At 39.0% G+C, this 13371-nt stretch overlaps 1 protein-coding gene and 1 non-coding gene across 2 annotated transcripts in view; both read right to left on the bottom strand.

The window, feature by feature from the left end:
* OTUD7B (OTU deubiquitinase 7B) overlaps positions 1-13371 on the bottom strand; it is a 128735-nt gene that overhangs the window by 99193 nt on the left and 16171 nt on the right. The gene's annotated exons all lie outside the window — the stretch shown is intronic.
* TRNAA-AGC (transfer RNA alanine (anticodon AGC)) lies at positions 7083-7154 on the bottom strand. Its single transcript has one exon. It is a non-coding gene; the product is annotated as a tRNA-Ala (tRNA).

Genomic DNA, 13371 nt, shown 5'->3' with positions numbered 1-13371 from the left:
CTGAGCTCAAATGATTCACCCACCTCAGCCTCCCAAAGTGCTGGGATTACAGGCATGAGCCACCTCGCCCAGCCTAAACTGTTATTCTTAATTTTTATTATGCATTCTTAAATTTTAAAGTCTAAAATTATGGCACTTCATGATTTTTGAGTTTTATGTTTTGCTTAGAAAAGCTAATCTCAGTTTCAAGAATAAAAATTATTATTATTTTCTGTAGTACTTTTATAATTTTTATTTGTACATTTTAATAATTAACTCATCTATAATTCTTTCTGTGTAGGATTTCAGGGAGGGAATCTACCTTTATTTAGTGTCCAAATAAATAACTAATGGTCTGAACACCTCTTATACTGTCCATTTCTTCCCCACTGATTTGAAATGTAATCTTTATTATTAAGTAAATTTCCATATATGTGGATCTATTTTGATACATTCTACTCTATTCCAATCTATTTAGCTTTCTTTTGCCATTACTAAACTATCTTAATTACTCTTGTCTTTCTAATATCTAACAGAGCAAGTTCTTCCAGCCCTGTATGCTATCCATTGCTCTTTAAAAAAAGAAAAGAAAAAACTTTTACAATTGTCTATTCTTGTCTATATTCTCTCTTCATATGTCAAGTTCCTATCCTCAATTCTCTCTTCATATGTCAAATTCCTATCAAGGTTTTGATTGAGATTACATTGAATTTAATGATTAATTGAGAGATTACCATAATAATAAGATTGAATATTATCCTAAATTATATTATCTCTTCATTTATTAAAAAAAAATTTTTTTTTTGAGACGGAGTCTCGCTCTGTCGCCCAGGCTAGAGTGCAGTGGCATGATCTCGGCTCACTGCAAGCTCCGTCTCCCGGGTTCACGCCATTCTCCTGCCTCAGCCTCCCAGTAGCTGGGACTACAGGCACCTGCCACCATGCCCAGCTAATTTTTTGTATTTTTAATAGAGACAGAGTTTCACCGTGTTAGCCAGGATGAGCTCAATCTCCTGACCTCGTGATCCACCTGCCTCGGCCTCCCAAAGTGCTGGGATTACAGGCGTGAGCCACTGCGCCCGGCCTATTCAAAATGTTTTAAAGTGTCTTTCAGAAAATATTTATACTTTCTTTCTCATATAAGTGTTACACATTTCTTGTCCAGTTTAGGCTTTTGTTATTCTTATAAATGTAATTTTTTTCCTCTACATTTTTTCATTAGTTATTGTGGCATAAGGGCAGATATTGATTTTGTTTTCCTTATATGGAGCCACTTTATTGCACTCTCATTAATTCAAATTAGTGCTTCATTGGTTGTCTTAGATTACCTCTATTGCCTATATATATAATGATTTTTGTTGCTTCCTTTCCAGTATTTAACTCATTTCTATGTTTCTTTTCCATTGGCTAAGACCTCTAGAACACTGTTGAATAGCAGCAGTTATAGCAGGCATTTTTTGTGTTATTCATGAAAAGGCTTCTAATGTTTCATAATAAACTGTGATGTTTAAGTTTTTAAAGAGACAGCCTACATCAAATTAAGGAAATTTCCTTTTCCTAGCTTACCATAGCTTTTATCAGGAATGGGAGTTAAATTTTATCAAAAGGGTTTTCAGTATCTTAGAAAGATGATCTTTTTTATTATTTTTCTTTCAGTATACTGAACATACTCCTTAATGTCAACCACAGTTGGATCAAACCTACTTGGTTAATTCAGTTCATTCAATTCAACAAATATTTATGTACTTAATATATGCCAGGCAGCTTTCTGGCCACTTAGCTTGTATTAAAGGAACTCACAATGATTCCTACCCTCATGGAGCTTGTATTCTAGTAGATATCCACGATCTACTTTTCTTTTAACCTGTTGTTGAATTAAAATTGCTAATTTTTGATTTAATATTTTTATATTTACATTTATAAATGAGATTGATACAAGTATTTCTTTCTGTGCCATACTTGTTTGCTTCCCTTATTAAGGTTTACCTTACAGAAATATATTGCAAATGTCTCATTATTTTCTATGCTATGGAAATGTGAAAGTAACAAATGAATTTATCTCTTCTTTAGAGATTATCTATAACTTGCCCATAAAATCACCTAGACTTGAGATCTTTTCTTTTCTTTTCTTTTTTTTTTTTTTTTTTTTGAGATGGAGTCTCACTCTGTCGCCCTGGCTGGAGTGCAATGGTGCAGTCACTGCTCACTGCAACCTCTGCCTCCCGGGTTTAAGCCATTCTCCTGCCTCAGCCTCCCAAATAGCTGGGATTACAGGTGCCCGCCACCACACCCAGCTAATTTTTGTATTTTTAGTAGAGACAGGGTTTCGCCATGTTGACCAGGCTGGTCTCAAATTTGTGACCTCAGGAGATCTGCCCTCCTCTGCCTCCCAAAGTACAGGGATTACAGGTGTTAGCCACAGCGCCTGGCCTCTTTTCCTTTTTTAATTAAAAAAATTTGTTTAATCGTGGTTAAAAAAACACATACAATTTACCATCTTAATAATTTTTAAGTGTACAGTTCAGTCATGTTAAGTATATTGTGCTCTTTTTCTTCTTCAATTTTTTTTTTTTACTATCTTAGATTCACCACCTCTTTTTGAGTCAATTTTGGTTTGTATATACTTAGATAAATTTCACCTGAGTTTTAAATGTATTGCTATAAGGTAATATGCAATACATTAGTATGCTTCTAAAATCTTCACTATTTCTGTGATATGTCCTTTTCATTCCAATGCTTTGTTGTTGTTGTTTTTGTTTGTTTGTTTTGAGACAGAGTCTCACTCTGCTGCTCAGGCTGGAGTGCAGTGGTGCCATCTCAGCTCACTGCATCCTCCGCCTCCCAGGTTCAAGTGATTCTCATGCCTCAGCCTCCAGAGTAGCTGGGATTACAGGTGCATTGCCACCACACCCGGCTAATTTTTTGTATTTTTAGTAGAGATGGGGTTTCACAATGTTGGCCAGGCTGGTCTCAAACTCCTGGCCTCAAGTGATCCACCCAGCTCGGCCTCCCAAAGTGCTAGGAAAACAGGAGTGAGCCACTGTACCTGGCCCCGATGCTATTTTTATATTTTCTCTCCTTCTCCATCTTTCTTTTTTTAATCAGACTTGCCAAAGATTGGTCTATTTTATTGGTTATCAAATAATCAGATTTTTAGTACACTAATTGAGTGTGCTTTTTATTGTTTGTTCTTTATTTCATTAATTTATGCTTTATCTCTTTTAATTCCATCCCCCAACTTTTAAAAGAGTTGTTTGTGATGTTCTTTGCCTAGTTCATTGAGTTTAATGTTTGGTTCATTGATTTTCAATCTTTTATGTTCTTTGAGTACATTTCTAAAGCTATACATTTTCTTTTGAATGCCACTTTCTGTACACTATAGGTTTTTGCTTTGTAATGTTTTCAGTATTGTCTTTAATTGCCATTTTGATTTACCCTTTAACCCAAGAGTTGTTTCTTTCTTTCTTTCTTTTTTTGAGACAGAGTCTCACTCTGTCACCCAGGCTGGAATGCAGGAGTGCGAACCCTCCCTTCCTTCCTTCCTTCCTTCCTTCCATCCTTCCTTCCTCCCTCCCTCCCTTCCTTCATCTCACTCTGTCACCCAGGCTGGAATGCAGTGGCGCGGACTCAACTCACTGCAACCTCCATCTCCCAGGTTCAAGCAATTCTCATGCCTCAGTCTCCCAAGTAGCTGAGATTACAGGCGCCCACCACCACACCCAGCTACTTTTTGTATTTTTAGTAGAGATGGAGTTTCACCATGTTGGCCAGGCTGGTCTCGAACTCCTGATCTCAGGTGATCCGCCCCTGCTCAGCCTCCCAAAGTGCTGGGATTACAGGTTTGAGCCACCACAACCAGCCCCAAGAGTTCTTTTTACCTTACAAGCAGATAGTTACCTTTTTAGTTACCTGTTGGCACTATACATATTTTTTTCCTCCCACTCCTCCCTTTACACTCATTTCCATCCAGAGAACTAGTCCTCCACTTTAGGGCTGAGACTCCCAAGACTGGCCCCATCCACTGGGCTAATGAGCAGCATGCCCTCATTTCACCCTGCTCCTTCTTGTAAGAGTCATTTTACACATTTGTCTTTCCCACTTAGCTGAGGCCCTAAGGTAAGGAATTTAGAGATCTTTCCCACTCACTAAGGCCCTAAGGTAAGGAATTCAGAATGTATCTCTGAATACATTCAGAAATGTAAGAAACTCAGTTTTAAAGCAGAAAAATTGTATATCACTATGTCTATATAGTAGTTATAGCCAATGTCCCTAAACAGAAAATTGTCCAATGGTGCAAAGGAATTAGTAAGAATATCTAGAATTTCTAGATTCCGATTTCAAATCTCATATTAAAATAGATAACATTATTTGTTTTTAAACTAAATTCTTCACATAAAATACATTCAGAAATGTATTCAGAGATACATTTCAAACAATGATTCTCAAAGCAAAGTCCGGAGACCATTGCACCAGCATCGCCAGTGGTACTATTATAAGTATATATACTGAGCCCCATCTCAGATCTATTAAGTCAGAATCTCTGGGGGGAGGGCTCAGGAATCTCCATTTTTAACAAGCACCCCCAAGATGAGTTTATTCTAGCACACTGAAGTTTGACAACTATTTCTCTAAGTGATACCCTGATAAGCTTCAGTTAAGTACAGAGCAGGTCAACTAGGGAAAAAGGTGTTAGGACCCGTGTCATATAAAGAATTTTAAAGGAACTTAGGATATTTAGTACTAAAAACAAACATACAAAAAGAATTGGTTGGCAGAACATGAGAGATGCCACTTATGTGAAAAATACTTTAGATTTATTCCATACAGTTTTTGGAGGGTAAGTTCAAAGGGTAGAAATTAGAAGGAGATAGATTGTGGCTTTACTGTAAGGAAAAAATTTCCAACAATTTGAGCTCTTCAAAAATGGAATAGACTTATTATGAATTCGTGAGTTCACCCCTATTTCGACATAGTCAAGCAGATGATGAATGACTTTATGCCAGAGATGTTGAAGAGGGACTTTTACTTCAAACTAGTTGATCACTACATTCCCTTCCAACTCAGGATTCTTAAGATTCTCTAATTTTAGGAATATGAGTTCATTATGGGTTATAATTATTATAACATTTTTCAGGTGATACTAGAAGCCAATTTCCTCATAGTCAAGGATGCAGACACATTTAGTGACTTAACACAATGTATATAAAAACAAGCCTGAGGCTGGACACTATGGTTCACACCTGTAATCCCAGCACTTTGAGAGGTTGAGGCTAAAGGATTACAAGATTATTTGAGCCCAGGAGTTCAAGACCAGCCTGGGCAACATAAAGAGACTCCTCCCCTACAAATTTTAAAAAATTATTCAGGCACGATGGCACGTGCCTGTCATCCCAGCTACTCAGGAGGCTGAGGTAGGAGGACCTCTTGAACCCAGGAGGTCAAAGCTGCAGTAAGCCATGATAGGGTCACTACACTCCAGCCTGGGCAAGACCCTATCTCAAAAAAATAATAAAATAAAATAAAAACTGGTCTGAGTAAATAAAATCTCACCCAATTATATTTTTTTCAAATTTAAGAGTTTTTAAAGGTTTATTTTATTTTTTTATTTTTTGAGATGGAGTCTTGCTCTGTAGCTCAGGCTGGAGTACGGTGGCATGATCTTGGCTCACTGCAACCTTCGCCTCCCAGGCTCAAGTGGTTCTCCTGCCTCAGCCTCCCAAGTAGCTGGGATTATAGGTGCACTCCACAATGCCTGGCTAATTTTTGTATTTTTAGTAGAGATGGGGTTTCACCACGTTGGCCAGGCTGGTCTCGAACTCCTGACTTCAAGTGACCCACCCGCCTCAACCTCTCAAAGTGTTGGGATTACAGGCATGAGCCACCTGTTACATTACAGGCATGAGCCTGGGGTGGTGATGCACACCTGTAGTCCCAGCTACTTGGGAGGCTGAGGTAGGAGAATCGCTTGAACCCAGGAGGCAGAGGTTGCAGTGAGCCGACATCACACCACTGCACTCTAGCCTGGGCAACAGAGCAAGATTCTGTCTCAATAATAATAATAATAATAATAATAATAATAAATAAAAATAAAGTTCAAGGATATGTAGCAAAGAAAATCACTTACAACAACCCAACATTATAGTCTGTCTATAAAATAAACACATCTACTCCTTCCAGCTTCATAAGGGTAAAAAATAAGAGTTTAAAATATGAAGCAGAAACAAGATGCATTAGTTACCTGTGAAAATAGCTCTCTGATTGTGTGCCTTTAAATTGGCAGGGAAAAAAAAAGAAACTCAGTTTTAAAACAGAAAAATTATATATCACTATATCTATATACTTGTTTTGTTTTTTTTGTTGTTGTTTTTTTGAGACGGAGTCTTGCTCTGTCGCCCAGGCTGGAGTGCAGTGGCATGATTTCTGCTCACTGCAAGCTCCGCCTCCCGGGTTCACACCATTCTCCTACCTCAGCCTCCCAAGTAGCTGGTACTACAGGCGCCCACCACCACGCCCGGCTAATCTTTTGTATTTTTAGTAGAGACGGGGTTTCACCATGTTGGTCAGGATGGTCTCGATCTCCTAACCTCGTGATCCGCCCGCCTCGGCCTCCCAAAGTGCTGGGATTACAGGCGTGAGCCACTGCGCCCGGCCATCTATATACTTGTTATAGCCAACGTCCCTAAACAGAAAATTGTTCAGTGGTGCAAGGGAATTAGTAATAATACCAATAATTATTAGATTCAGATTTCAAATCCCATATGAAAATAAACAATATTATTTGTTCTTAAACTAAATTTTTTTTTTTTTGAGATGGAATCTCGCTCTGTCACCCAGGCTAGAGTGCAGTGGCATGATCTCACCTCACTACAACCCCCGCCTTCCAGGTTCAAGTGACTGTCGTGCCTCAGCCTCCCAAGTAGCTGAGATTACAGGTGTGTGCCACCATGACTGGCTAATTTTTTTGTATTTTTAGTAGAAATAGGGTTTCACCATGTTGGCCACGCTGGTCTCGAACTCCTGACCTCTAGTGATCTGCCTAATTCAGCTTCCCAAAATGCTGAGATTACAGGTGTGAGCCACCGTGTCCAGCCAGAAAACCTTTGTGGAGGTGCTGGGGATTGAACCCAGGGCCTCATGCATGCTAAGCATGTGCCCTACCACTGAGCTACACCCCCTTTAGTTCTTAACATCAGAAATATTATTCAACAGACACATATCAGAGTTGAGGGAAATTATTGGAAAATTGAGACCAAAAAAGCATACAGAAAGTTAATTTATTTTCTAGACAGAACTCTGCTAGTATTAGAATCAAATACTTTAATTAGATAGTAATTTACTTGCTTTCTTGTACCTTATGGCCATCTTCTCCAGTCTGTTTGTTACCCAGTCTTACACGTATTAAATAGCAAAAACAAACTAATTATATATTTTGCATGATCAGTATGTTACAACATTAAGATCAGACTAAAAATACAAGTCACCTACTCCACTGCCAATTTTTATACTCCCTGCAATCTTACAGCACATCCTCATATGAACAAAAAGGCTTTATATTTATCTTACAGAAGATATAAACATCAATTTATAAAAAAGAGACCCAAGCCTTATGTAGTTAAAAGTAATATAATTAACATGATTACAAAAACATTTCTAATAAAGCAGAGGAAATAATTATATTGCTTGTAGTTCTAGTAAGAGTTTATTGAACCATTAAAAATAATTTCAAAACAATAAAATACAAAGGCAAATATCCAAATAGTTTTGTATGGATCTAGCATTCACTTTTCCTTGATCCAACCTAGTTTTAATTCCTATGGCCTACGGGATGGCTTAGATAAGGAAGAAGCTAAAAATTGGCTGTTACAGAGTTGCAGTTGTGTGGCATATGGGTGATCTACGTAACTGAAGTTGAAGGGAGAAATGCAATCTTCCCCCAAAACCTGCTTTTCCTGCAGTCCACTGTCACAATCCCGAGTCCAGCTACTCTCTCAACATCTCCATCTCCCTGGCTAAAACCTCCCATCTCTCATCTGGGTTGTTGTAAAGCCTCCTAACTAACCTCACTTCTTTTGCCTTTGCCTGCTATGATTAATTCTCAACCCAGTAGCCAGACTGGTCCTCTCCTCAAAGCTCTCCAGTGGCTTTTTTTTTTTTTTTTTTTGAGGCAGAGTCTTGCTCTGTCACCCAGGCTGGAGTGCAGTGGGGTGATCTCGGCTCACTGCAACCTCCACCTCCCGGGTTCACGTGATTCTCCTTCCTCAGCCTCCTGAGTAGCTGGGACTACCAGTGCATGCAACCACACCTGGCTAATTTTTTTTTTTTTTTTTTTTATAGTAGAGACGGGGTTTCACCATGTTGGCCAGGATGGTCTCGATCTCCTAACCTCATGATCCACCCGCCTCGTCATCCCAAAGTGCTGGGATTATAGGTGTGAGCCACCACGTCCAGCCTCCAGTGGCATTCTTATTCAAAATAAAAGTAAATATCCTAAGCTGGGCATGGTGGCTCACACCTGTAATCCCAGCACTTTGGGAGGCTGAGGCGGGCAGATCACTTGAGGTCAGGAATTCAAGACCAGCCTGGCTAACATGGCGAAACCTCATCTCTACTAAAAATACAAAAATTAACTGGACATGGTGGCAGGCGCCTGTAATCCCAGCTACTGGGGAGGCTAAGGCAGGAGCATTGCTTGAACCCATGAGGCGGAGATTGCAGTGAGCCAAGATCACGCCACTGCACTCTAGCCTGGGCGACAGAGCACAACTCTGTCTTGGAAAAAAAAAAAAAAAAAGTCAATATCCTCACAACTAGGTCCTATACCAACTGTTCCCCATTTTCCATCTTCCACTCTCAATCACTCAGCTACCCTGGCTGCTTTGCTGTCTTATGAACAGCCCACTCCCACCTCAGGGATTTAGCAATGCTCTTTCCTTTATCCAAAAAACTTTCATCTAGATTACATGTATCTTATTCCTTTAACATCCTTCAGGTTTTTGCTCAATGTTCATTTTTCATCAAATGATTCCCTAACCACCACATTTATAACTGCAAACCTTACGCATCTCAACACTCCCCCCAACCTCCTTCTTTAAACTTGTTTTTGCTCTATAGAACTTACTACCACATGATTACTATATATTATGCTTATTTTGTTTACTGTCTGATTGTCCTCACTAGATTGTAAGAGAGATTAGGGATTTTTGTCTGTTTTTTTCAATCCCATATTTCCATGGCTAGCACATAGTAGGTATTCAACAAATGCTTGTTGAATATATGAACATCCTCTATAAATCCTCTAGTAACCAGTGTCAAGAACTACATGCCTATGTAGGTGACCCAGACACTTCCTCTAAGAACTGTATAGAAAAATAACTTCAGGCCAGGCGTGGTGGCTCATGCCTGTAATCCTAGCACTTTGGGAGGCCGAGGCGGGTGGATCGCAAGGTCAAGAGATCAAGACCATCCTGGCCAACATGGTGAAACTCCATCTCTACTAAAAATACAAAAATTAGCTGCGCGTGGTGGTGCATCCCTGTAGTTCCAGCTACTCGGGACGCTGAGGCAGGAAAATCGCTTGAACCCGGGAGCAGAAGTTGTAGTAAGCCAAGATCGCGCTCCAGTATGCACTCCAGCCTGGCAACAGAGTGAGACTATGTCTTTTAAAAAAAAAAAAAAAAAATCATTTAATTTAAACATCTTAATTAAAAATAGCAGCATTCAATTAAACATTCACATAACAACTACACAATTATTCTCTTTACTTCTTTCCTACTTTAAGCCTTGATGACATCACTACTTCCAGAAAAAAAAATAGTTCCTAAATATCCCACAGAAGAAAACAAGGTAATGTTAATATAAATACTCTGCCCCTACATTTATGCAGTCTTCCCTCAAATTTTTGATAAATTCCACACCCTTCCACCAGAAGTTAAAGGAAGGAGACGTATCCTCCCACTTTCGGAAATGCTTTAACCAAAATTAAAGAGAGAATGAACAAGCTATCCGTAGGAACCCATTCATCAATAGAAAGGAAAAACGTTTCCTAAGAAATGTTAAAGACAAATGACTCTGGATCTAACACCATTTGGGGGGTTTCATACCAGTGCTAACACAGAGACATAATATTATTAGATTTATATTAATAAGGCTGGGTGTAGTGGCTCATACCTGTAATCCCAGAACTTTGGGAGGCCAAGGCAGGAGGATATCCTGCTTGAGGACAGGAGTTCAAGACCAGCCTGGGCAAAATAGTGAGACCCCGTCTCTACACAAAATAAATAAATAAAATTAGCACAGTGAAAGGATTGCTTGAGCCCAGGAGTTCAAGGCTGCAGTGAACTATGATTGTACCACTGCACACCAGCCTGGGGAAGAGAGTAAGACCTTGACTCTTAAAAAAAATTATATTAATACACTACTTCCAGAAATTAAACAAGACATACACAGTATGTGGATATAAACAAAGAAAATGATTTCCATGTGCAAAACATAAAACTCATAGATTAATAACTGAAGTTTCCTAGTCTATTTTCTTCTTTTGTTTTATTAAAAAAAAAATTGAGACGGAGTCTCACTCTGTCGCCCAGGCTGGAGTGCAGTGGCATGATCTCAGCTCACGGCAGCCTCTGCCTCACTGGTTCAAGCAATTCTCCTGCCTCCGCCTCCTGAGTGGCTAGGATTACAGGTGCCCGCCACCATACCCAGCTAATTTTTGTATTTTTTTTTTTTCAGTAGAGATGAGGTTTCACCATGTTGGCCAGGCTGGTCTCGAACTCCTGACCTCAAGTGATCCGTCTGCCTCAGCCTCCCAAAGTGCTGGGATTACAGGTGTGAGCCACCGTGCCCCGTCTATTTAGAGGTCTAGTAAACTTAAATCAGTTCTGAAGATTTTCCAGACAGTAGTAGTAAAATACACAATAAATCAGATTACCTGGTTCTCAATTCAATGTTCTTTTCATTCTGTCATGCTACTCTCTAAATTTGAGTGTTCTCTTGACCAGGAATTAAATTATTCTCTATATCTCAGTTGAAACTACTATATCGCCAGGAAATAAAAAAGTCTAACTTCCCAATATTATTCCTAAATTAAATCGTGGTTAGTCAGGATGTTGCTAAATACTTTTAATAATAACCGAAAATTGAAGCAGAAAAATCCCCAATTCACTATTACTTGTATATTTTGTGCCATGAACAGAGGAAATTGTCATTTACAGTATAATTTTCTGGGCATAGGCATGGATTCTGGTGTTCACATCTCCAAGTTCAAATCTCAGTTTTGTCACTTATTAGGGGACATTATCTTAATGTCTCTAAGCTTTTATTTTCCTTCTCTCTCTCTCGCTCTCTTTTTTTTTTTTTTTTTTTTTTTTTTTGAGACAGGCTGATTACAGGCTCGACCTCCTGGGCTCAAGCAATCCCCCTGCCTCAGCCTCCCGAGTAGCTAGGATCACAGGGGTGCAAACCACCACACAACTAATTTCTGTATTTTTTGTAGAGATGGGTTTTACCATGTGTTCAGGCTGGTCTTGAACTACTGGGCTCAAGTGATCCACCCGCCTTGGCTTCCCAAAGTGCTGGAATGACACGAATGAACCACTGTGCCCAGCCCTATTTTCTCATTTTTAAAAAAGAGAGGTTATTGTTTCAAAATATGTTGTACATGAGGCCAGGTGTAGTGGCTCATTCCTGTCATCCCAGCATTTTGGGAGGCTGAAGCGGGAAGGTAGCATGAGCCCAGGAGTTCAAGACCAGCCTGGGCAGCACAGTGAGACCCCCCATCTGTATAAAAATTTCTAAAAAATTCTCCAGGCATGGTGTTACGTGCCAATAGAGGCTGGAGGGTCACTTGAACCAGGGAGGTCAAGGCTGCAGTGAGCCATGATCGCGCCACTGTACTCCAGCCTGGGCAATCCAGGGAGACCCTGTCTCAAAAAAAAAGCATGCTTTACATGATAAATATTACAATTTTTGCCAATTAAAAATAAATATTTATCTCTCATATCCCAGGAAATCAAGTAAAAATAAATAAAAGAAATAAATGAATAAAATTTAAACAATAAAAAGATAGCACTACTACTTGTGTCTTTGAGTTGTGAGAAAAATGCACAGAAAGTACTTAGCACATGGCCTAACACATATATATATTCATAGTGACAGATACACTACTGTCAATTGCAGTCAGACATGAATGGAAATCATAATCAGATTCTCACCTTTCAAACTTTAGAGGTGACTTCATAGTAATTCAACAAATCTTCCAAGTCAGAACGCTTGTTGATTTGAATCTTACAGCAATTACTTTTATCTAGTCTTTAAGAAATGAAAAAATAATGTAACAGTAAACTCATGCAGTGACTCAATAAATTTAAAGCCATAAACAGACTAAATCCAACACTAAACAAGCATTTTGCAATCTATTTTGGCCAAAACAATGCATGTTCCCTCATTCACATAACAATTACTCAGTATGCCAGCTCCCAGTGTTACAGAGCCTGTTCTTGGTGATTCGAGGGCGCCCTCTGTCTGAGTGCTGAAAAAATCCAAACCCAAATTTAAAACTATGTAAAAACATGCTTTCTCAAGTAAATTCTTAATAAACAGTTCTATGAAATTGATCCTGTCTTTAATCACTGCTGGCAGATAGTCCTTAAAAAAAAAAAAAAGAAAAGAAAGAAAAAAACAGCTGGGTGCGGTGGCTCACGCCTGTAATTCCAGCACTTTGGGAGGCCGAGGCGGGTGGATCACCTTAAGTTAGGAATTCAAGACCAGTCTGGCTAACATGGTGAAACCCTGTCTCTACTAAAAATACAAAAATTAGCCAGGTGTGGTGGCAGGAGCCTGTAATCCCAGCTACTTGGGTGGCTGAGGCAGGAGAATCACTTGAACCCAGGAAGCAGAGGTTGCAGTGAACCGAGATTGCGCCATTGCACTCCAGCCTGGGCAACGAGAGCTAGACTTCGCCTCAAAAAAAAAAAAAAAACCACCAACAAATGTCATGTCATTTGTTACAAGAGCACAAGAAAGTCATGTCTACATCTCTGTAATTTACCTGGAAATTTGGAAATTCCATGATATTTTTCTCAAAATTTATTCCATATTATTCAATGAAATTATTGACATGAGTCACCTAGATAAGTTTATTGCTCTCTTTTTTTGTTCTGTCCATGTAAAACTCTGTACTTTATTTACATGTCATTGTAGTGGTTTGCTCATAGTAAGTATCACCAACATTAAATATTTATTGTGTATCTTCTGTATGCGGTACATAATACTAGGTGAAAAGGATGGAAAAAACCATTCTCTATCCTTAAAGAAATAACAATCTAGTTTCTAAAACAAGACCTACAAACAGGATGCGTACAAAAATATATAGTGAAATGCCCACTAAAAAGT

This window comes from Pongo abelii, chromosome 1 (assembly GCF_028885655.2).
Source record: "Pongo abelii isolate AG06213 chromosome 1, NHGRI_mPonAbe1-v2.0_pri, whole genome shotgun sequence".
In the NCBI taxonomy this organism is placed as follows: domain Eukaryota; kingdom Metazoa; phylum Chordata; class Mammalia; order Primates; family Hominidae; genus Pongo; species Pongo abelii.
This window is presented reverse-complemented; position numbering and strand designations above follow the sequence as displayed.